Source organism: Centruroides vittatus, unplaced genomic scaffold (assembly GCF_030686945.1).
Source record: "Centruroides vittatus isolate TY-2023 unplaced genomic scaffold, ASM3068694v2 contig_2460, whole genome shotgun sequence".
Taxonomy (NCBI): domain Eukaryota; kingdom Metazoa; phylum Arthropoda; class Arachnida; order Scorpiones; family Buthidae; genus Centruroides; species Centruroides vittatus.
This window is the reverse complement of record NW_027121555.1, coordinates 250,115-275,493: the sequence shown is the minus strand read 5'-3', so window position 1 is coordinate 275,493 and position 25,379 is coordinate 250,115. Positions and strand designations below refer to the sequence as shown.

General features: G+C 28.2%; 1 pseudogene; it reads left to right on the top strand.

The window, feature by feature from the left end:
• LOC136971314 (ubiquitin carboxyl-terminal hydrolase 7-like) overlaps window positions 1–25,379 on the top strand; it is a 51,205-nt pseudogene that overhangs the window by 17,056 nt on the left and 8,770 nt on the right.

The window sequence follows — 25,379 nt, the reverse complement described above, 5'->3', positions numbered from 1 at the left end:
CTTGACCACATCATCACCAGAGAGCAGCCCATAGTACACATATATAACATTCATACCATCCCTTTCCATAATGTAACTTCATTGTGTTTTTTAGTGTTTTACTCGTTTTTTTACTAAATTTTATCCTCCGTTTTTATCAGTTTTTTAAATTCTTGTTTCAATAGTATACAAAGTTTTAATTTTTATATATTATTTTATACATTTATTTTTATTTTAAGCTCATCTGGGTGACTATAATTTGTGTTTATTTGGAAATTTTTTGTAACTATTTCATAATATAGTGTTATAACCTTTCTTTTTAGATTTTATAAATCAATAACAGTTTTAAATGTACTCTTCATTTTAATTAAAAATATTGTAAACATCAACCAAGTAAGTTACCTTGCTAGTTTTCTAAGAATTACTATACTATGATTTTTATATACAGTAGAACATCGATTATCCGACCCTCAATTAACTGACTTATCGGTTAACCAACCGTGTGGCAAATTCAAATGTCCGCTAGTGATGTGGTGCTACAATATTTGGTTATGTCTTGGCTACTTTAATATTATTTTTGTTAAATTTTTGCATGTTTTAGCTGGCAGCACTGGCTCGACCATGAAAGGGAGGCTAGTATTTAAACCAGGCCTAATACACTATACTAATAATGTATTTTTTCATACTTTTCGGTTATCTGACCAACCCCAGTCCCCAGTTAAGTCGGAAAATCGATGCTCTACTGTATTTATTTACTTTACACATCAATGTACTCCAAACACCCTCAACAACTCACTAACACAGCTGTGTTAGTGTTAGTTGAGTTGTTGAGGGTATTGGAGTAGTGGAATGTAGATGGTCTGCATTGGTAGACTGAATTAAAAAAATAAAAGAAGGGAAAAGGAATAATAGAATATTATTCCTTTTCCCTTGGTAAGGGAGACCAACTGACCCATTCTACTGCAAGCACATAACCATGTAGGTAGGCCACAATGTAATGAGTGACTACATCAATCATAAACAAAGTAAATGAACGGTGAAAAAGGAAGACAACATGCAAAGTTATTTCTTTGTAAAAGTCGTATTTATAATTTTATTAAAGTAAATGATGTTCCAATAAATATATCCTCTGCGGAAATAATATCAAATGATTAGATGAAATAATCTCGATAAATGCTTAGTACTGACACGTCATTTTATTAGAGATATAAGTATATATTTTTGTGTGTATATAACCTTACTCTTGTATGAGTCTAATGCATTCCTAAAAATATTAGATATCAGATAGTTACCTGACATGTGGTTGCAATGTATGTGCTTACTGGAGGGGACAGTTGTAAAAAAGGATACTCTGACAGAATTTATTTTTCAAAAAAGGAACATGGTGTGCTGAAAATTATATGTAGGATGTAGTTTGTGTGTTAATTTTATGCTGTTTTTTATTACAACATTGTAAAAAATGGAAGATAATATTTTGTGTTTTTTATATAATATTGTAAAATGAAAATATGTAATAATACTGTACCTACATTTTATATCAAAATATTACTGTATAAAAACAGAAAAACAATGTTGTAATGGAACAGTTAATAAGTAAGCTCTTAAGATTTACTAAAATTTTTTATGATAAAATCACTAAACTTTACAACTGCAGTAGAAAATAACACATTACAAACATCAGTATCAATTACAAATGTTAGAAACAAAATCATTTTCTACTTTTACTAGCATAACTCAAATTTTTCACAAGTGCACTTGATAAATTTGTAAAACTAGGATTATTTGATTCAGATATTGCAGTAGATACTAAAGATGATTTGTTTTAGCAGGCAGTATGCAAAAACCGACCACCTATTTACCACAAAATAGTGAGTTTTATCTCTAATGGATCATCTTCAGGACAATGATTTAACCTAAAGATGGAGCATTGCAGCATATTTATTTCTTATGACATGGTAAAGCTTGGAAGCTTGTTCTCATCAATCATAATGTTTGATTTAGGTTAACCTTAACCAATTATGTATTTAAAGACCTATTTCAATTTATTTTTATTAATTTTTGGAGGGAAATATTTAATTTCCTTACTGGTAGACATAATTCAAAGCTAGAAACATCAATACATTTTCAAAATTTTTATCCATAAAGCCAGAATAAGCAGTCCTCATTTGTGAGGACTTGGCCAGATCAATAAACCTTGAATGGGAAGTAATGAAGACAAGGAGGGGATGATAAAAATAAGAAAAGTTTATCTAAAAACTGTAATGTTGAGAATCATTATGAAGATTACACAATATTTTAAAAAAGTAAAATTTTTTATCCTCAGTGTTCAAAGTGAAATACTTTGAACATTGAACACAAAGCCCTGCTCCACATTGATCTTTTCTTCAAAACATTTTTAAATTATTTAATTGGTAATTATTAATATTGCTACAACAAAGCAGTCTGTCTACTTTTAAACCAAATTATACGGGTAATTTACATTAGTAGTCAAAAGGACTACTAATGTAACATTACATGGAACAAAAAGATTAAGAACCCTACTTTAGAAGAATTTTGACAAATCTAATTCTGTTCAAATCTTTCTCCATTCTCAATTGCTGTTGTGAGACAGTGTTCTAGAACTAAACTTGAGTTTTTTACACTACATTCAAAAAAACTAATTCTTGTTTTCTAACAAAAAAAAAAGATAATATGGAATATATTGTGGGTATAAGTAGATTTTATGTAAACTGTAAACTCTTGTAATAATGGCTACCTGTCTTAAACTCAATCTCTGTCCAAAAAAATGGATCCTTACGGAACTTCTTTGATAGTATCAAATCATAATAGCAGTACCTTGCCATGTTTATCTTTTGCAAAAACATGTTTAATAGACAGACTATCCTGCAAATGTAGTAACAGTGTAAAATCTGGCTTTTTGTAATTTTTATAAAGTTACTTGCATTTTTAATTCATATATTTGATATTGATAAATTCTTTAACGGTTGTATAATTTAATTTTTGTATATATGCTTTTATGTTTAATAGTAATTATATATAAAAACTTATATTAAAATTAAAGTATTAGAAAAATTTTGCTGTTGTCCTTTTGTCTGTTTTTAAATTTCTGTAAATACAAAGACAGAATCTAAATTTTTTTTAAAAATCTCTATTAGTAAATCAAGATTTAGTTTACAGTGTAATATTTGTGTATTTTTTTTTTAATTGCTTTTTTAACTTTAAAAATTATTGGTGTAGATATACAATAACGACCCTAATGGTTTTTCATAAAATAAATTTGGATTTTATCTGAAGCATCTGAAGAACATATGATTACTGACCCTGTTAGAACTCTAATTACTTTGAATTAAAGGGTTATTTTAATTCATATTAAATCATAATTTAATTAAAGTGACTCATTAATTAAAAATAATTTTTATATTTTTACTTCAATTCAATATTATTAAAAAGTTATGTATTGTTATGGTGATAAGAAATGAATTAATAATGACAATTTTTCTATATCATTGGCATATAGTACAATTTTTTTGTGAATTTAATTCCAAAAATGTGATCTATAGTTGTTCTGTATGATATCAAAATCCATTGATTTTTCACAGTAATTGGAGCTACTATTGAACTTTTCCTTGCTGCATAAAAGTAGAATTTTTAAAATAGGTAGTCATTTCAAAGTTTGTTCTCATTTGCCAAGATTTTTTGTGGAATTCTAAGTCACCGACGATAGATTCAACAGATATTTTTCAGTATTCTGACTCATATTTTTTTTCACTGTCTGCGCGTTGTTTGGAATGAATTCATTTCATGTAAATGAATCATTCATTACTTGTACATAACATATATTGTTTATAATCATTTCTTCTATATACTATTAGCATACATTCAACTATATTATATTAATATTCATGTACTTTAATTGATAAAGTGTGTTTTTTTTTTATGTTTGTTATGTTTATTGAATTGGTTTAAGAGCAGTTAAACTGAGATGCTGTTATAATGTTTAGCAACAATTTGTTAAGCTTTTGTTGAAAAATAGAAGTGATCAACTATATTTGTTAAACTAGTGAGATGATTACAATAAATATGAATGATAATGCTATGTTATTATATAACGTATTTACGGGATGACTGTCATTACGAGAGTATAACTTGAGAACAGTATATAACATGCTGTTTGAAATATTTTGAATCTGATATCAATATTATTTCAATGCATCTTATTAGCAAAAAATTGAAATAATAATAATAATAAAGTTAATAGCTACAGATTTAGCTAGGTTGAGTGATGTTAATCCTTTGTAAGTTGGTTGTCTTATGTTGTTAGACTAATAATTATAATTATTAATGTTACTAATGACTAAATGCATAACACTATTGATATTAATATTTATAAAATTTGTTGCAAATAGAATATCTGAGTTTTGAGTTTTTTCATGTATATAATAGCTAAATTTTATAAATTAATAATATATCTAAATGTGAGAAATAAATTTATTTTTGTGAAAATCAAATCTAAATTCAAACATGGCAATTATATTTTTATATATGAGATAAAATTAAAAATAAATACAGAATTACATTTATCATTTGTTACTTATGCTTTTGCTATTTTCTGTTAAGTTGTTTATTTAAGTTTATTATTACACTAGATAAGCTTATCTGAATTTATCATTTTATATTGAATTATCACCATATCGTGAATTGGGTATTTAAGATAAATTTGTCAAATCAATATCAAATTAATATTTTTATACCGTTAGATAAATATTGATTGTCTGGGATGTTTGCTCGACATATAAAATAGCAGTAGACAGACAGATTTTTACAATTCGTTAAAGAGCGTCGCATGGAATGAATTTACAAATATAGCACAACTAATTTTTTTTAAGTTTTAATGTTCTCACAGCTGCTTTATTCACTATTACAAGCAAATATAAAAATTTATTTAAATAATTCTTTCCCATATTAATTATCAAAATTGTGTTTTGGGACAAAAGTAAAATTATATATCTGTCTCACTCAGTATTTATGAATAATAATAGTATTAATGATTTACTATTATTATTATATTAATGAAATTTATCAGAGTAGCAAAATGTTGGCTTTATCATCTTTTTAAAGTAATTTAGTCTTCAAAAGGTTATAAATTTTAAGTGTGTTAACGTTAAGTATTATATATAAATTTTTTTTTATTTAATACTATATTTCTTTTACTTTTTATATAATGTTGATTGTATTAAAAACTCATCTAGTATTCTGTTGTTTTAAGTCTACAATTGATGATTTTCCTCTTCCAGTTTTAGAGTTGTGATTTTGTGATTTTTATAAAAAATATAACATTTTTAAAATTCAAACCTGGTTCTTTGCAATTAAATATAATTTTTGCTTCATATATAATATGGTTTGAAAATATTTTTCTTTTAAGTTCATCTAATATTTCACTTTTTACAAATACTTTACTGAAGGAGGAGGAAGATTTTTGATTTGGTTTTTAATGTTTAGACATTGCCAAACAATTTATCAATGACATTTTTTTGAAATTTGTCTCAACATATCAATTTTTGCATGTTTTGACCCTTTTTGGATACTGTATTTTAGTACTTCATATACATTGAATGGCTTCGAATCTTGGCATCGTCTGTGAATCATAACACAAACTTTCCTAATTATAATGAGAGAGTCGTTTTATCATTATAAGTAAACGTACTTTATATTATAAATAGTTTTATGTAATATTTTTCCAATTAAAAATATAATTTTGTTTATATTTTAAACTGTTTCACTGACCGCCGGCCTTGATTTGAAACTAGTTAGCCTGATAGTTCGATCTATGTTAACTTGCTTATAATTACAATTTTAAAAAGCAGGTAAATTTATAAAACAATAATTAATGAAATTACTAAAATTTAAATTTGATTGTCTTTTGTGCAAAACAACACTAAAACAATTTCTATAGTTATGTCGCAAAAGAAGAGAGTTGCAATTAATTAAAAATTGTAATTAAGGGTTCAAAACATGCAGGCGAAATTAATGCAAAATTAAGTAAATAAAGATTATTAAAAATAATAAAATAATAATTAAAATCTTGGCCTTTATGCAAAACCGAAATAAATTAAAATTAAAACAAATTAATTTTTAAATTTACATTATTTGTATGTGATTGAACATTTTGCTTTTAATATATAATACAGAATACAGATTGATGGCTGAGCTATCCCAATGCTGGCCAGATGGCAACCCCTAAAGTCACCCTATCTCCCCTAAGATGGGGACAAATAGTACCGACCAAGTGCAATCTCTCATGGCTCTGACTACACAAAAGAAAGTCCAGTATGACAGACATCACTTCATTTATGGGATGTCATGTACTCTTTGCTTTGTTAACATGAAAGATTCCAGTAAACTAATACTTAATTGTTAATATTGTAATTTCAAATATTTTTTAATCTTCAACTGAAACAAATTAATTTTCTTTATTAAATGTGGAAGAATCGGAAATCACGACGCAATTTGCTTGATTCTGATTCCTGGAAAATGCCTGATTTTTCCTGATTCTGATTAATCATCCCATCACTAGTAGTTAGTTAATTTAAGTTGAACTGTTTTAATGGTTTTATATTTTTAACTACAAATTATTTTTCATATCGCCAACAGATTGATATAGTTTGAAATTTTTGATTGAAAATACAGCTGTAAAAAAAATAAAAAATAATTTTCTATAACATATTTTCTTCCACTAACAACATTGGAAGTTTTTCTCCATGAAAATATTTTGGAGAATAATCATCTAATTTAAATTACTTGATAAAATTTATGAGTGACATAAACACAACTTTTTAGAATTTTATTCTTTCATACTTTGTTTTAATGTAAATGACAAATTACCATTTCATAAAACTCGTAACGCATGATTTCCTTATGCTTGTAACAAAACAATTAGTGAAATTCAAGTAACTTCTTAAATTTGAAGAAACTTTTTTAGTGCCAACAATACATAGAGAAAAATGGGGGAAAGAGAGACTAATACCAGATTTTCATGATAATTTTGCAGTTTTATTTATTTTTATGATACACAGTGTTGTCCATAGGTTTAGGACAGTTTTTTCTGTAATGGTAATGCGACGAAAAATAATATAAAGATAAATCTCTATTAGTGTTTTAATAAATGTTATAAATATATTCCAGATAATTATAGACTTACCTTGTAAGTTGTATTGTCATATTATAAAAGATATGTAATGACAATTGTTGTGAAATGATTCACATTGCCAGCTTTCAGTACTTGCTTTTTCTAATATTGACAATTTAAATTGCCTACAACTGATGATGAATTTATGTTTACATAATAGTAATTATTTTAAATATACCAAGTGTGTCATCACTCTCAGAAACATTGATGTAATATAACAAAGTTTGAATTTGATCATTGATTTTGAAAAAAATACTGACAAATTACTTATTTTCCAAATTATGAATTGCTGATGCTAATCATGTAAATTATATTGGCAAATTATAAAAATTTAGAGAAGCCAGTTGTCAGATGAAAGATTAGAACTGTCAAATGAATACATACAATGTTTGTGATGGCTGTATTGAAGCTGTGAACTTTGTTGTCAGATGTAATTACAAAGTAATTTGACTGGTTTCACAAAGGTTAGCAGTTAATATTTATTACGAGTGTCTGACAATTTGACAATATAATAAGCAAGAATTGAAAATATAATTAACAATAGAAATTTGACTAGTAAACCTTTAGTATTCATAATTTTCAATTCTGTTTTGAGAATTGCTGTTGTCAAAAGTATGTAGTTATGATAGTGGAAATAAATGTTCTTCCTGTATGGAAATTTTAAGACCAATTTTTGTTTATGATAAACTTCAAATCCAGGAGTGGATCTAAGGTGTTACTGGAGTTTTAGCCCTTCCCATTGCACACACGCACGCACACAATTGTTTGTTCATACTTCAAAACATTGTTAACAGCAAATAAACTTTATTGGACCATCCACAATTCATTTGTCATGCGCATGCTAATAAAAGGTCGTTATTAATTATTCAAATAGTTTTAAATTTTGAGTTAGTTTCCACTTTGTGTTCTTCTGGATCTGCTACTGTACAAATTTAAATAAACTATACAAAATAATAAGTTTAAGGGAGAAAAATAACACACTGGAATTTAAGATATTGTATTATTAATAAAGGAATAAAAAGTTAGGAAAATTTCAAATGATTACATTTTTATCAGATAATTTAACTATCTAAACTAAAATATTTAATATACAGTTAGAGAGGATCAAAAAGTTTCTTAATATTGAAATACAGTCAACACCCAGATAACTCGACACTCGTCGGTTATGTAGTCAGTTTTTTGTGGTCCCGGCCAACTTACATAGGCATTACTGTTATTAACCGTAAAAAACTTGGTTTACTCGACATCGTTTAACTCGTCACCACTGGATAAATCAACATACTTTTTCTGTTTCACACTTTTTAGAATTTTGATAAGTTGGCTCCCCCTGAAAAATGAGTTCACACCATACACTAAGCTGTGTGGTGTGAACTCATTTTTCAGGGGGGAAGTCGACTTATCAGACGTCTAAAAAGTGTGAAACAGAAAAAGAATGTTGATTTATCCAGTGGTGACAAGTTAAACGATGTCAAGTAAACCAAGTTTTTTAACATTTATAACATTATTGCCTATGTAAGTTGGCCGGGACCACAGAAAGCTGACTGATTAACCTACGGTGTCGAGTTGTCCGGGTGTCAACTTATGTGGAGTTGACTGTATATACCTTCTATGATGATTACATTGAATAAAATAATTTTGTTATAAATATAAAAATCTAAACTGTGATGCATAGAATATATTGAAAAATAGAATATAACATTTGAACAAGAGATTTTTACTAAAGGAACAAACATTTAAAAACATAACATTTAAAAAACATACAGAACATTTAAAAATTACAAAATTCAAGTATGAAGAGTAAATAATGGCAATTTTTATATATATTAATAATGTCTTGTATGTTGTAATGATACAAGGTAGAAATCTGTTGTTTATTATGATTACTTTGGAACTTTGCCTCTGCTGATAGCAGCTACTGGCCAATAACATTAAATGGAAAATAATAAATAAGGTTACAATTAGTAGAAATTCTGGTTTTATCAATTCTGTCATTAAAAGGAAGTGTTATAAACACAAAGTAAAATTGCAAAAAAAATTTTTGTAACAGCTTTGTCACATTTCATAATTTTTAAAACAAATATTTTAAAGAATAATAAATGTATTCACAATTGATAAAAAAAAAATTCTACAAAGACTGAAACTTATACATCACAACAGATCTTTAACTGTAGGCTATTCCTGCAGTTGGAGTTGAAGTTATCCTCCCTAATTTAAGTGTGATAAAGCCCTGTTATAAAAAAGTTTCTTTAATTTTTTGTAATTTCACTATATGAATGATTGTGGGCAGTTCAGATGGAAGTTGACTATAGGGAGGATAACAACACATACTCCAGCAGTAGTTTACAAATGAAGATCTGTTGAGGCACACTTCAGTCTTTGTGGAATTTTATCAGTTATGAACATTTTTATTATTATTATTTTCATTTAATTATAATTCATTCTCTTCATGATTGAAGTAAATCAGCCAAATGCTGATGTTGATAAGAAAGACAGCTTTAAAATGTTTTTTACCTGGTGATGATGATAACTATAATCAAAATTCTGATTATAATAAGTGAAAGCCTTATATTGGGTTGTTTGGAAAGTAATTTCGTTTTTCCACAGAAAAATAAACACAATATTTTTATAATAAATAAATATTTTATTGACTTATATATTGACCATTTTGGTCAAATACCTTGTCATTGTTTCTGGTAGTAACATGATTTCACATTCATAAAAATTTTGATCGTTGTTTACAAAAAACTAATCCAAGTGATTTTTGACATTGCCATTTCAAGTAAATGTCTTACAGTAAAAAAAAAATTTGTATAGACTGGAACAAGTAATAATCCGAGTGTGCCCGATCTGGCGAATATGATTGGTATGATAACACATCCCATCTAAGCTATAACAGTTTCTGACGAGTTACGAAACTTGTGTGAAATTTGGCATTATCATGGTAAAACACTACACTTTGTTTGTTGATCAATTCTAGCCTTTTCTGTTTGATGATATTACTCAGTTTGTTTACTCGATGGCAGTACGCTTTCGAATCAATTGTTAAATTGTCTGGTAAAAGCTCAGAAAAAAATTTCTTTAAAATCTCACCATAGAGAGCATCTCTCTTTAATAACATGTGGAACCCATATATCAAGCTTTGAAACAAAACCAATTTGTTTTAAGTAATAATAAACGGTTCAATTTGACAGATTTAATCTCTTAGTGATTTCACGTGTTGTTATACGGCAGATTGATTCAATCGGTACCTTTATTTTGTTTTCAGTGGCTTCAAATGGCCATCCAGAATGTGGTGTATCTTCGATATTAAAATTGCCAGAATGCAATTTTGTAAACCAGTTTTGGCACAGTCTCAACACATCATCTTCAAACATGTGCCACAATTTTTTTCTTGTTTGAACAGCATTTTGATTTTTTAGTTATAAAAAAGCAAAATATGCCGAAAATGATGCTTTCGATTTTACATATTTGATGGGTCGCCCAAAAAAAAAAAACAATTGTACAGAATCAAACAAAATTTTTTACAAATAAGCCTTAAAATGTCAGCTGTCGAAGTATATAATGAAAATGTGGTTTAAAATAAAATTGGCTGGTAAAAATACATCAAATTCTTCTAGTAATAAAAAAACGAAATTACTTTCCGAACAACCCAATAAATGTTTCAAATTATGTTTGGGATGGACTAATTTTAATAACAATTAGATGACTGCTAACAATGTCTGTGTTTGCAATAAGTGGATTGTATTGTTGTTTTATAATATAAATATGATGATAATCATATTAAAAATATATATGAACTAGAACAATTTTTAAATAAGATTGTGGTGATTAATCATTGTTTTGCATTTTTGATATATATTTTTTTTTTATAACATTTGTCCAAATAAATATTCAAAATTCATATTAATTAATGATATCTATAACAATTGAAATAATTTTAATATATAGTGAAGCATTGAAAATTTGGATTTGGTCATAAAAAAAATAGATATTATCTGTGTTCTTCTTTATTTGTGATAAATCAAAATCTCTGTTTCCTGATGATAGGCAGAAAAGTTGTTTTCATAAAATGGATCTTTTTTATTATGATTAATACATCTTATCTTCTATTATAAGTACTGTAGAAAAACATTTATGAGAACCTTATTTAAGGATTTGTTATATCAAGATCTTTTTTCAGAAAAACACTTTCAGAAAACTGGAAATCAATATACCAATAACTCTTATATACATTACTCTACATTTTGACCCCATTCAGAGGTCTGTCTCAGGTTAAAAACATAAATTACAAATTAAAGAAAAAAGAAACTGAGTTTTAAGAGCTTATTTCAAATTTACAACATTTGAAAACTAACAACTTACATATTTCAAAATTTGACAAACAAATAATTTATGCATTAAAATGAAATATAAATTAACACACAAATTAAAATAAAATAAATTACACATGTTAGGCTAGACTTAATGCTGGTTAATATGTCGTTCTCTTGCCTCATCGGGTTATCAAGTAGAGACTGCCAAGCTTTGGATAATGCTTTCTTCTTCTTGAAATTAATGCATGAACTCTTTCTAGAAACTTGGAAAATCTCAGACACTTCCATTGATTTTAATTTGTTGATGTCAAACACCTTTCTTAATAGTTTAGCTTGGTCCCAACATGCCGTCATCCCCATTCTGTAGCAAATTGGGCAAGTACTGTAGATAGACTATTTGTATGAACATCATGTTTGTTTCTTGAGCTTTTGGGTTTACAATCTTTTAGTTGTGCCTGTGTATGTTAACCTTCTACCAAATCTATCATCCCACACTAGTATCATGTATACTCTAGGAGCTAATTTTCAATGTATAGAATCCTTACTATTAGCTAGTAGCTTAAATATAGTTGGATTATGTCTATAAGCTATTCTAGTATTCGTATGTTTTACTAATGTTTTATATGTAGAAGTAAGCCTTGGGTCATAGTCCATCACTATAAATTTCTGAGGTAAATCCTCTGAACACTGCAAATTATTACTAAGCTGTTACATATTAATGCTGTTCTCTGTGTTTTTAGCTAACTTAGCAATCAGATTTTTGCTGTAGCCATGAGCTTCTGCTATAGATGTAATGAAGGAGATAGAGCAGATTAAAAAACTAATGTAAATTTGAAATATGCTGTTAGAACTCAGTTTCTTTTTTCTTTAATTTGTAATTTATATGTTTTTAACCTGAGGCAGACCCCTGAATGGGGTCAAAAACATTTGTTTTAATTAAAATATTGCTGGAAAAGTATATAAGGTGTACTTATTGAGATCTTTGAAAACGCTTATGTTGAAAATAATTAGGTTTCTAACATTTAGGATTGACTTACCATTTAGACTAACCATGGAATAAATTTAACCTTTTCACTAAATACTAAACTGCTTTTACTGCATGAGTTACTTTGATTCAACATAGTCATCAGTTAGCTGAAAAATTTTCACTGCACTCTCATATTATCAAGAGCAATGGTAAACAAGGTGGAGGAGTGTAAAATGAGTAAACATAGAATGGATTGGAGTATAGATGAAAAATGTATATTAGTAGATAATAGCGATAATAAATTAAGCACCAAAAAATCTAGCAGATATTGTTAATAAATGACACAAGAAAATGCTTTCTCCCATGGTAAATGGTCATTGTCAAAGTTACCTTTGAAAACTTGGATACATGTGATAAAACAAACTGTTTGAATACAGTGAGTTCTTAAAATTGATTGTTGCCAACTGCATGACACACTGGGTGATATAGGAGAGCATTGTAAAACTAAAAATCATAGAACATCTTCCATGTCATGGGGAAGAGTTAGCATCTTTAAAGTTGATCGCTGAATTTTTTTTCTTAACTGCTTTGTAAATTTCCAACTGTTCCAAATATTTAAGTTGCTCCTTGTGGGAGGTGCAAAATAGGAGGCAGGCTTGGTGCTGTATAATAATTAAAGTACCAAGTTTGACACTGAGAAATAATTTATATAGTACTAGCTGACCCGGCCACGCGTTGTTGTGGCTCAAAATGTATCTTTTATAAATGTGTAACACTTCCCCGTGGGGGGAATTTCAAAAAATCCCTTCTTAGTGTACAGTACATTCGGAGCCAGGATGTACATTAATTTGTACCTTTTAATAAAACTGAACTGAACTGAAACTGTACAGTACATTCTCTTGACATACCCTATTAAAACACAATCAAAAACGCGTTTAAAATAGTATAATAAAAGCAGAGTTCTTCACAGTAAGCCTTAATCCTGTCCCTCTCCCCGCTGGGGAATATCGAAAAATTCCTTTTTAGTGTATATTCTGTTGACGTACCGTATTAAAACGCAATTAAAATGCAAAAAACCACATGTAAAATAGTATAAATAGAAGCTGAGTTCTTCACAGTAAGCCTTAATCCCGTCCCTCTCCCTGCTGGGGAATATCGAAAAATTCCTTTTTAGTGTATATTCTATTGACGTACCCTATTAAAACGCAATTAAAAACCCAAAAAACCGCATCTAAAATAGTATAACAGAAGCCAAGTTCTTCACAGTAAGCCATGATCCTGTCCATCTCACCCCCCAGGGGGGATTTCGACATGTATATTATATAAAAACACGTGTGTATTTGAATGCAACGTTGTGTCAAAATTTCAAAGGAATCGGTAGGAACAAACAAACGTTATATTTTATTTATATAGATAGATAGAAAATGATCTGCTTTAGTTAATTCTCACAGAGAAGCATAATGCCTCACAGAAAAGCAAACTTAGGTCGTCGGAAGTTAGCGCCATCTGTTGGACATAAAAGCCTTAATCCATATATAAATATATTTTTGAAAGGGGGGAAATGGTGGTCTTTACATGTGCCAGAAACCTTCGCGGGAGTGTATTAAACAACTTCCCAAAGTTTCGTGGCAATCGGATAAATGGTGTGGTAGTGCATGAAGGACAAACACACACACACACACACACACACACACACAGACATACATTCATTTTTATATATATAGATAAAGTACACTTCATTTAACTCTGACTTGTAACTTGAAAATTATAATAGTTATTTAACATTACACTATTTTTAAAAATATTTTGTCAATAGCAAGATACATTTTGTTTAAATAATCTAAATAAAGGTTATCCACATTGGAATTGGAACTGGCCAGCCATCTTCTTTCTTCACTAAGTTACAAAATCAATTATAATCACCCAAAATTGGTCAGTTAACTTAGTTGGCAGTTTATCCAAAAAATTTACACTTGTGAATAATTATGTAGATTAAAATGCATCTAAACTTGAGATTAAAACTTATGCAACTGCCCCTTGAAGAAATATCTTAATTATCTCTTACATAATTTATGGTTGAATATGTCAAATAGACTTACATTGAAGTCATTAATGCATCTGTGAGACTTTTTTCCCCCCTCTCTGAAATTGCATGCATTATGATTGCAGTTATTTAGAAGGATGATACTATTATAAAGTTGTTACTGTTTTGAATTGCTTTCTATACTTTATTTTTGTTATATCAATGGTTGAAATACTGATATAAAGCTTTATAAAGAACAATTTAAGAAATTTTGAGCATTGTATATTCAGGTGCTCCTCTACTTACTAACTGGTTAGATTCCCGAGGTTTTGTCGTAAGTCAAACTAATCTAGAAAGTAAATTTGTTCATAGAATAACCATGTATCATTAGTGTTTGATCCTTTAATATACATAATAGAATGTGTTATTCTTGTTTATCTGCTCATTACTGCTTAGTAGCAGGTGTTTCAAATGCAGTTTCTTTCACCTAATGCACTTAGTTTTATAATCTTAAAACTAATTTGAAGCACTAATCTTAAAAATTTATAAAAATTGCAAACAGTAGCAACAAGCGCTGTTCTCCAGCATTAATGACTTTGATGCCACCTTGTAAGCAGCAGTGGAACCTCGGAATTTGCACAAAAACAAAAAAATGATGATACATGATAGAAATAAGCCTACATTATTTATTAAAAATTTATGATTTATTATCAGCCTTCAATGCCATCTCACAAGTGGAAAGAGAACTTCACAATCTGCCCTAAATTTAAGTTTTAAATGTACAGTCAAATTGTTTGTAAGTAGTGGAGCTCCTGTATGTTGCTATAAGAAATTTGTGAATTTCTTACAGCAACATACAGGAGCTGTTTTGATTATGGTCTGTTTAGCAACATACAGGAGCTGTTATTTTGATTATGGTCTAATTAATAAAAAAAAAATATTTTTAGATGAAAATGGACAGTCACAGAATGATAGTGGTGGACGTGATAATTATGTTAATGGCGATATTCAAGATGGTAATGGTCAGACAACTCAGGAGGAAGCAATGGAGGAGGAAGGTAAGTGATCATATAAATCTACATATATTTTGTTGAAGTAGTGTATCAATATACTGTATATAAGGTATTTTATAAACTAATATTATAAATATTTGAAATGTGAGTTGGAGTTCAACTGGAAAAGTTTGAATGTTTTTTTTAATTAAAAATGAAGGGGGAAAATGTTTATTTCTATGCAATGTTCTATGTTGCTTTAATCTGAAAGCGATTTCATTAATCAACCCAAAATTTGCTATTGCAAATTTAGGTTATTCAAAAACCAAACTTAAAAAACATTAATATATTAGAATCGTTTTCTTTATCCATGTTAAATCAGGTATTCAGATTCACAGCCAAGGAAAAATTCAGAAAACCAGGTTTTTCTGACCTTTTACATCCTCACTGTAACATTTGGTAAAAGTTTTTAAATTCATGCTTTTAAATTAATAAAGGAATGATAAGTTTAAAACAGTTTTTTATGAATTAATAGGTTTAACAATAATATCATTAATAGGTAGAACGAGTAAAAATAAAGCTAGTGAGTCAATGTTGTACATTAGCATGCAGCATGTTTTTTGAAAAAATGCTGAAGAGTTGTGAAAAATAAAGTGATTTGCTAATCATTCTGTACATTCATATTAATATTTTTATCTTCATTTAAAGCAGCTGTTTCTGTTTCAGATACAGTTGAAATAGTAAATTAAAATCTGTTTTTAGGTGAAGTTGAGATAACTTGGATTATGTAATGTTTTCTATGAAGAACTGAAGTTTATTTAGTTTGAAATAGCTGAAGGTTTAACACACAAGCTGTAATAATGATTAGTTTATGTATTGGTAGTTTCTATTATAAAATGCTTTGCCAGGATTCAAAATTAACTGTTGTCTAGTTGTCCACTGGGCAGCCTCATTTATTTTTTTTGTATTTTGTACTTGTTTTATCTTGTTAAATAGTAATAAGAACTTATTTAGTAATAATAATAATAATAAAAATAAAACACTAAAAAGTCTGAGATGTCAAACTTTATTATGACAACAAATCCAATACGGCTGCCACAGAATATGAGAGCAGAAAGCATGTGAGGTGAGAAAATTAAAAAAAAAAAAAAAATATATGCATGGCAACTGGAAGGAAAATATTGATAATTTATGAAGTAATAGTCATTTGTATGAACTCTAGAACATTGTTTACATTCTACAGATTTTTATTTTATTGTCTCATATTCATTAATTTTGCTCTCCATTGCATTTAATTTAAAAATTTGATTTAAACAGAAATAAAATATTTTCTAAAACATGTTACTAAATTAATAATTTATTTTTAAAATTAATACTTTTTAGTGAATGTTAAATTAATTTTGCTTTTGGTTTTGTACAAAACTTAGTAGCCTGCTAGTTCAATGTTAACTCATTTATAATTAAATTTAAAAAAAAATTTTTTTTAAGCAGGCAAATTCTTAAAACAAAAATTAATGAAATTACTAAAAAAATTAAAATAAACTTAAATTTGATTATCTTTTGTGCAAAACAACTGAAACAAGTAATGTTGCAAAAGAAAAGCATTGCAATTAATTAAAAAATTGTAATTAAGTTGTTCAAAACATGCAGACGAAATTAAAAATTATTAAAAACAATTATAAAAGCTAATTTAATATTAAATAAATTAGACCTGAAAATTATTAAATTTAAAAATAATAAAATATGGTGGGTTATCAGATAACAAACACTTTCACGAAAGATTTTTATGTTTGGACAACGAACACCTCACAGAACAAACACAAGAAGGAACGACATAAAATAATGAATACCAATTGGTCTTCCCTTGTCTTCAGGCAACAATTCAAAACTTTTCAGAGCATGGGAAACATTGACATCGATGCTCAACCCGATATATACTGATTGGATAGTATTCCTCCAAACTTTGAAACTCACCCTTGTGATTCCAGCCTTTTATTTTTCCGACAAAGAATTCTTTTATAGTATTCATGAGACTGTCAGGCAGGCACTTGTTAAGTTTTGCACACCAAGAAACTTGGCAAGATATGTTTTCTTCTGAAAAAGAGAATTAATGCCGATATCTGCTATTAAACATCTTTTGAAGAAGTGAGAGGATGTCAGAACAACAGTCTTAGAATGGCATCCAAATGAGGTTCAGATTAATAAGCTTAGGAATCTTTACAATGACAATGCTATTAATTAATTCCAAAAAATTCTGGAGAGAAAAGCAATCGACATTAGACAGATTCTTTAATTCCCACAAATGGAAAAAATAAAAGTAATAAAAATGCAAGACTGTGTATATATGTATTTTTATTATTACATATAAATAAATGTAGTAAGAAAGTGTATATTTTTTATTTTTTGGGGTCTCCAGAACGAATTAATCATATTCCCATAAAAAACTAGGTAAATTGATAATTGGTTAACAAACAATTCGGATAGTGAACAGTCTTGGAACAGATTATGTTTGTTAACCAATCACCCACTGTAATAATTAAAATTCTGATCTTTACACCAAAACAAAAAATAAAATTAAAATTAAAATTGTTTTAATTTTCAATTGATTTAATGTTTTAAAAAACTGTTTAAAAGTTTTAAAAAATTAAAAAGTAAAAATTACTTAAAGTTCTTTAGACTAGCGAGTTAAAATTACTCAGTTTTTCCCGACTTTGAAGAAACTCAAAACACACAAGTGGATAGAATTGAAGTTAACAATCACCTCTTACTTTATTAAACCTTTTCACTATATGCATTTCACTTTACAGCCTCATCAGTGGTCATTTTGTTTAACATTATCTGTGCTCTTATATTCTATTAACATATCCCAGCATGCATCTATGCTGACTCCCATATTGAAATTAATGGTGTTTGCATAATTATTAATACAATAGTGTTCCACAATATGTCTTATAAGTATATTTTTTATTTTATACAATATTTTTATGTTATTACAGTCAATAGTACAAGTTTTATTACAACAATGTTGATACCAGGGGGATTCTATTCTTTTCAGTCATTGCTGCTTCGTGCTCTTTCAATCTTATTCCGAGTTTTCTTCTGTCTCGCTGATGTAAACCTTCTTATCTGTACATGTGCATTGTAGTTTATAAATAACTCTGGCCACATCCAAAGGATTCTTCTTAATCAGAGTGTTTCCTTTATTAATTAAATAAATACTTTTACTAAATCTATTACTTTGTTTTCCTATCAGATTTACTGGGTGGTTATCTAAGAAATATTTATATTTTTCATGCAGTTTTTTAACATAAGGAATTTTATTAAATACATTATCAGTTTTTCTATTTTTAACATTATATCTATTATTAACGTAAAGGTCCTGCCATTTATATATGAGTTGTCGTGGATAATCGTTTAACAAAAATTTCTTAAAAACATCTTTAACCTCAATATCTATATATTTTTGTAAAGATGTTCTATTATATATTTTCTGCAATTCCATAAGAAATACATTTTGTTTAATTTTTTCAGGACAGTATGATCTGTAGTTGATTACTTTATTGATATTACATGTCTTTTCATACATACGGAACAATACTTTTTCTTTCTGTCTCATTATTATGACATCCAAGTATTTAATCTCATTATGTGTCACATCTTCGTAAGTAAATTTGACGTTGTTGTTCAAAGTATTTGCATAACTTTCAATGTTCCGTGCTGTAGTAATATCAGAATCATATAAAATTAGTATGTCATCTACATACCTCGCATAGAAGACTATACCTTTGAATTGGAAGATTTTTTCATCAATTGAGATTGTACAAATTTCGGCCAACTTTGAGCCCACAACCGATCTCATTGCTATTCCATCCTTCTGGTGATAGTACTCTGTTGAAACTGCAAAATAGTTATTTTTAAAGGTACAATTCATAAAATCCAAAATGTAGTCTGGTAAATTAAATCTGCTGAAATTTTCTACAATAAAATCCCGATGTATTGAAGTGTACATCGACTTCACGTCTAAACTAAGCAATCTGAAAGAATCCTTAATTTGGCCATATGATAGTCTTGAGATTAATTGATCAGTATTGTTAACACTATATTTAGAATGTGGTATACATTATAAATAATCTTTAATATAATGTTCTAAGTTATACGTTACATTATGCCTGAAATCAACCAATGGTCTATAATGCCAACCTACTTTGTGAGTTTTAAGTCTGATGCTGAGTTGAGGGGTTCGTACATTACTAAAATCTCCTATTTTCTTACATTCTTGAATCGAAAGTTCTTGTTTATGTATTTTTATCAACTTACTTAGTTTTTTCTTGATTTCTTCTAAAGGATTGCCAGGTAATAATTCGTATTCCTCCGTAGAAACTGTTCGTTCTTTCTCCGATTTTTTAGACTTTTTAATTTTTTAAAATTTATAAATAACTGATCCCATTGCTTTTATTTATTTTTATACATTGTTTAAAAGTTGTTTTGAAATTTTCATGTTGTAAATCAAATTAATTTTTAAATGACATTATTTGTTTATGGTAGTGATATAGAACATTTTTCTTTTAATGTGTACAGTAAAACTTCTGTAACTCAAATGTCATTAACTCGAAGAAAACAAAGCAATTGGTAAATTTCAATGGAATAGCATAGGGATTTAATGTCTCTAACTTGAATTTTTCAAGTCAAAGTTTTTCACGGTATTGCCTTCTGGACTTTGTTCAATAAAATGAACTATTGATTTTAAATGGTAGGTTCAGTGGTGATTTTTCCTGCCGAATATACTTTTGTAGCACACATGAGTAAATCTATATCATGTTCTCTGAATTTATTATAGATCAGTGTCTAGCGATGAATGTACTAAACTTAGATCATTTAGATCATTTTCTATTACAATTGAAATTAAGAGGAGGTACAGAAAGAGTAAATAAATCCCAGATATCTACATAAAATCAAGAATTAAGGATAAAGGTTGAAAATTTAATAAACAAAACAACATAAATAATAATTTAATTTAATAAATTAAGAGAAATTGAAAATAATGCTAATGGTATAATATTACAGGAAGAGAATAAAGAACTGATAAATAATTATAATAATCTAATGTTGATGTTAGAATCTTATTGGTTTAGGAGGTGTAAAAAGTATATTATACCAAAATTCAAACAAAGATGGTGTGATGATAATGTTACTATTACAAAATGAAGAAACAGAAGAGTTTGCAACAATTTAGGAAAATAAACTCAGAACAATCATTGGAAAAATATCTAAAAAATAAGAGAATTTACAGAAACTATATAAAAGCAAAAAAGAAAAAAATATTTTTCTGAAGTAAATGATTTGTTAATTAAATCAAAAGATACGAAATTATTCTGGAACACCATAAATGGTTTTTGTAGGCCATTTTCAAAAACTATCGAAAAATTGCTGGTTCCATTTGACAGTAGGTATTAACAGTGGTGATATTCAGCAGGTTCGCACAGGTTAGGCCGAACCCGTTGGTAAAATTTTCAGTTTCTTGAACCTTGTTAAACACACGTAACATTTCTCAGTGGTTTTGTTTCTTTTAAAAAATATATTAAAATATATGTATTATGCTCTGTAACACTACTAAACTAGAACCTTATACCCCGTTTGCACCGAGCATTTCAATCTAGATTGTGAGCAAGGTAGGGAACTATGCCTTGGTGCGATCTCTCTCGACTGAAACGAGGTTTAATTGCAATCGATTCAAGAGAGTTCTTGAAACTAGATCCAGTCATAAGAGAGATCCCACAATCTCACACGCGTGAGATAATACAAGATGGCTGTGGAACACGTGTTGGGCTATGGACAGCAAAATAAAAAGGATATTGTATTTCGAGAGATGATGACATCTGCTATTATCAGCAGTGCCATTCGGGGTGAAAAATTTCTCTGCCCTAAAAAAAAAAAAGGTCGACAGCACTAATATACTATTGTTACCTGGTCTTCGCCCAGGGCCCCTTACGTTCCGAATACGCCACTGATTATTAGATATATCACAAGAAAAGGTATTGTATTTATTTCTAGCCAAAACTTCCATTTTGTTTGTCGGTGATTGTTAGGGAAAAATTTTCTGCTAGTGAACCCTTTGTTAAATATTTCTAATATCACCACTGGATATTAATATTTTAAAAAAATTTTAAACTATTTATGTAAAAACAGAATTATTATTATGAAAATATCCAATTAATGAATAAACCACATGAAGAAGTATTCAACATAGACAATTTATATTTCAATATTAAAAAATTAAAGGAAAAGACAGCCCCAGGCTACGATTCTATTCCTAATTTCATAATAAAAAATTTACTGATGAATATTATTAAATATTTAGCTAGACAATTTAATGATCTATACAATCTGTGTAAGATTCCAAATGATTGGAATAATGTCATTCTTTATAATTGAAGCGTGCAATGCCATAATGTTGTAAATGCCAAAAACAAACTTTTCAGGAGAGAGAAAAAACACTTTTTCTAATGAACAAACTTTAATCAAATGCTATAAAAATTATTTTAACAATTTACACTTTGGAATAAAACATTTGGTTTAATTTCAAACACCTAAGTGTGATGGTAAGGAAACAAAAAAAGTTTAAAAACAGAGTTAGAGCCATAATGTTGTAAATGCCAAAATTGTGCAAGTGCATAAAGTTGTAAATGCCAAAAACAATTGCAATCATAAAATTAATGTTTCTACAGCTGAAAAACAGTTTTGAATACCAAAAACTTACATTTAAATTATTAAACACAATTTACAAATTCAATATCAGTTTTTTAATATTAAAAACTGGCAATAATCTATTAGTGACTGCTTCCTGGCTTCAACAAAGTTGGGCCCACAGTTTTGGTACTTGAACTGGGCTGTAATCTTTATCAATTGTAATATAATTATGATAAATAAAGGAAAATATAAACAATAAGGTATTAATTTAGTGTAATAAAAGTTAAAATGTATTTAAAAACTTCAAATTTGAAAGATTAATGGAAGTCCGAATATCATTTTGAAATATCAAATAATAAGGTGATACGGGTTAACTATTAATAAACTGGCATTCAGTTATCCGGTTCTGTGTAAAAAACTGCGTTACAAATTGAAATAACAAAATGATGTAAATGTAAACCATAACATTTTACGTGCCAAAAGTCATGTGGCTTGCACTTTGGCACTTAAAATGTTATGGCTTGCACATAAATTCATCTTCACAATATACCACTTAGAGCACCACTATCGCCACAATATTTTTTTGTAGGAAAAAACATTGCATTTAAAATTCATTTCTTCAATAAAATGTATTTTGAGAAAAATGGCATTTACAACCTTATGGCATTGCACGCTTCATGTTATTTAAAAAAGGAGAGAGAAAAACATCCAAATAATTATCAACCAATAGCACTACTTTCTGGTTTTCATAAACTGTTTACTTCTGTTTTACTGACAAGGTTTAATGATTGGACTGAAATGAATAATTATAAAAATTACTCACAATTCACATTTATTAAAGATGGGGGCACTCAAATGACTCTTTGTCTCCTGATTGCAATAATTCAGCTATAACTTTGTAAAAAAAGGCATAAGGTATTTCCTTATTTCCAGATATCAAAAAAGCTTATGATCTCAAATTTACAAAGGAAAATAGCTAAATATCAGACAGAAGATGATCTTATAAAAATAATAGAATTATTATTTGGCTACTATGAAGTGGTGATCAAGCAAGATAATTTTCAATGGCTGGCTTTCAATATTGACCAAGGCCTATTACAATGTGATCTCTGGTCACCACATCTGTTTAATTTCTGTGTGTTTGATTTTAATGACTTTTAACAGAGAAGATGGTGGTTTTCTATTTGAGAAGCAAGTAATACATTTAATATCCTATGCAGACGACATAGTGATTATTGCCCTGACAGCTGCTGCTTTATGTAGAACGATGCATGCTTTGAATGAGTATTGTGAAGAACTAAAATTAAAAATCAACCCTAGTAAATCGTCTGTAACCAGTCTTTCTAAGAAATACATGTCTTTTTATCTCAATAACAAATAATTCAAGATAAATTTATTTTCAAAATTTTCTCGTTAGAATACAATACTCCTGGAAGTGCTTTTAGATTAGAATTAAACAGATTCAAACTGTGCCCATTTTTCATAAAAAGACTTATTAAATTTTTTTCTAAGATAAGATATGGTGAAATATTACCAGCTAAACTACTAAGAATATTATACCCAAAAAATGTGTAATGATGCTCAGAGAAAAAACTGGGTAGATCAAATATCAAATATATTCAATAGTTATGGATTTTCAATAGGTCCCTTTATGGAGAAAACTGACATGAGCAAACTACTCTGTGTACAATTGATACAAAATGTTTTTGAAATTTCTCTGTTTCTAGATATTAGTGATATTAATAACTGGAAAAACCCTGAATGGTACAATATAATCTTAGAATACTCGTATATCAACTGTTATATGTTTTCAAATCTTAGCCTTTAACATAAAAAAGTTCTTCATTCAGTTAAGATTAAATAAAAAGATAGTAACAATCGATAACAATTTTTATGATTTATCAAACTGTTACTGCTTTAGATGCAGAAATACATGTTCTAAAACATATATTTTGTATATGTATATATACCAGGAATTGCGAGACAGATATAACCTTCATGCATTGAACAAAGTCACCAACGAAAAAATTATGTATTCCTTTTCTCATACAGCAAAAATTGTAACTATATACAGTTTATATATTTATGCTCAAAAATTTATTGTATCTGTGTAATATTACATGTAAACTTAATTAAGTTAATAAGACTTAAAATATACATTAATGCTAATGATGTTGTGTAAGAAGTAAATTGTACTGGAAATAATGTGATAATATACATTAAAATTAACTGTTCTTTTTCACTAACCGGGACACCCTATTGTAACAGGTAACAAACTATTACAAATAAAGATGAAATGGGAATAAAAAGCAAACCTAGTGATGTTTCAGATAATTAAAGAAAACCATATTTACTGAGTAAATTCCCTTCTGTTTCCTGGTCTCTGTCTTGTAGGCTATAGTTGATTTAATGTTTCATAAAGTTGCTCTGACAAGATTATGACCATTTATAGGGTTATTATATTGATAGTAAAATAGCATTATGTTTATGGGATAATAGCCAGAATCTTTTCTATTGGTTATTATATTGTGGTGAGTCTACTATGACCTAAACCCAAATTGTTTCAATTTGCCTCCTTTCCAATGAGTTTACCATTTGTTTACTTTTAAACAAGTTAAGCTTAAACTGGCCAGTTTTGTATTCATGCTACTATCCAGACCAGTGTTTCCCAACCTTTTTGGATTAGCGACACACTTTGAATTTAATAAGATTCCTGTGATACAGCATAATTTTTAATAAAATAAAGTTTAATTCTAAAAAATGCTTAACATTTGTGACATACTGAGGCACCTTTTAATACATGGGTTGGGAAACACTGATCCAGGCTATCAATTCAGAGTAGGAGTTTAAATCTCATTTGGGATCTCTTTCGTTCCAGGATTCTTTAAATTATTTAACTAAATTTAAAATTAATAATTAGAAATTAAACATTTATACAAAACTGTGGCTTAACTGCTTCACCTTAGGACAAATTTGAATATTCAGTTAAAAATTTAATATAGCCTGAAAAGTAATCAAGGAATTAGATTCAGTTTGGTTTTAGAGAATAAACAAACAAATGGTAAACTCATTGGAAAGGAGGCAGCAAGAGGCAAATTGAAAAAAAGAATAGATTAATCCATGCTCTACTTTTGACTTAGTATGAAAATCTAGTCGTTTTTACTTAAACATCATAAAAAATTAAGTAAGGAATAAGATTTTGTTTTTATTTTGGTGGAAAAATCTTGAACAG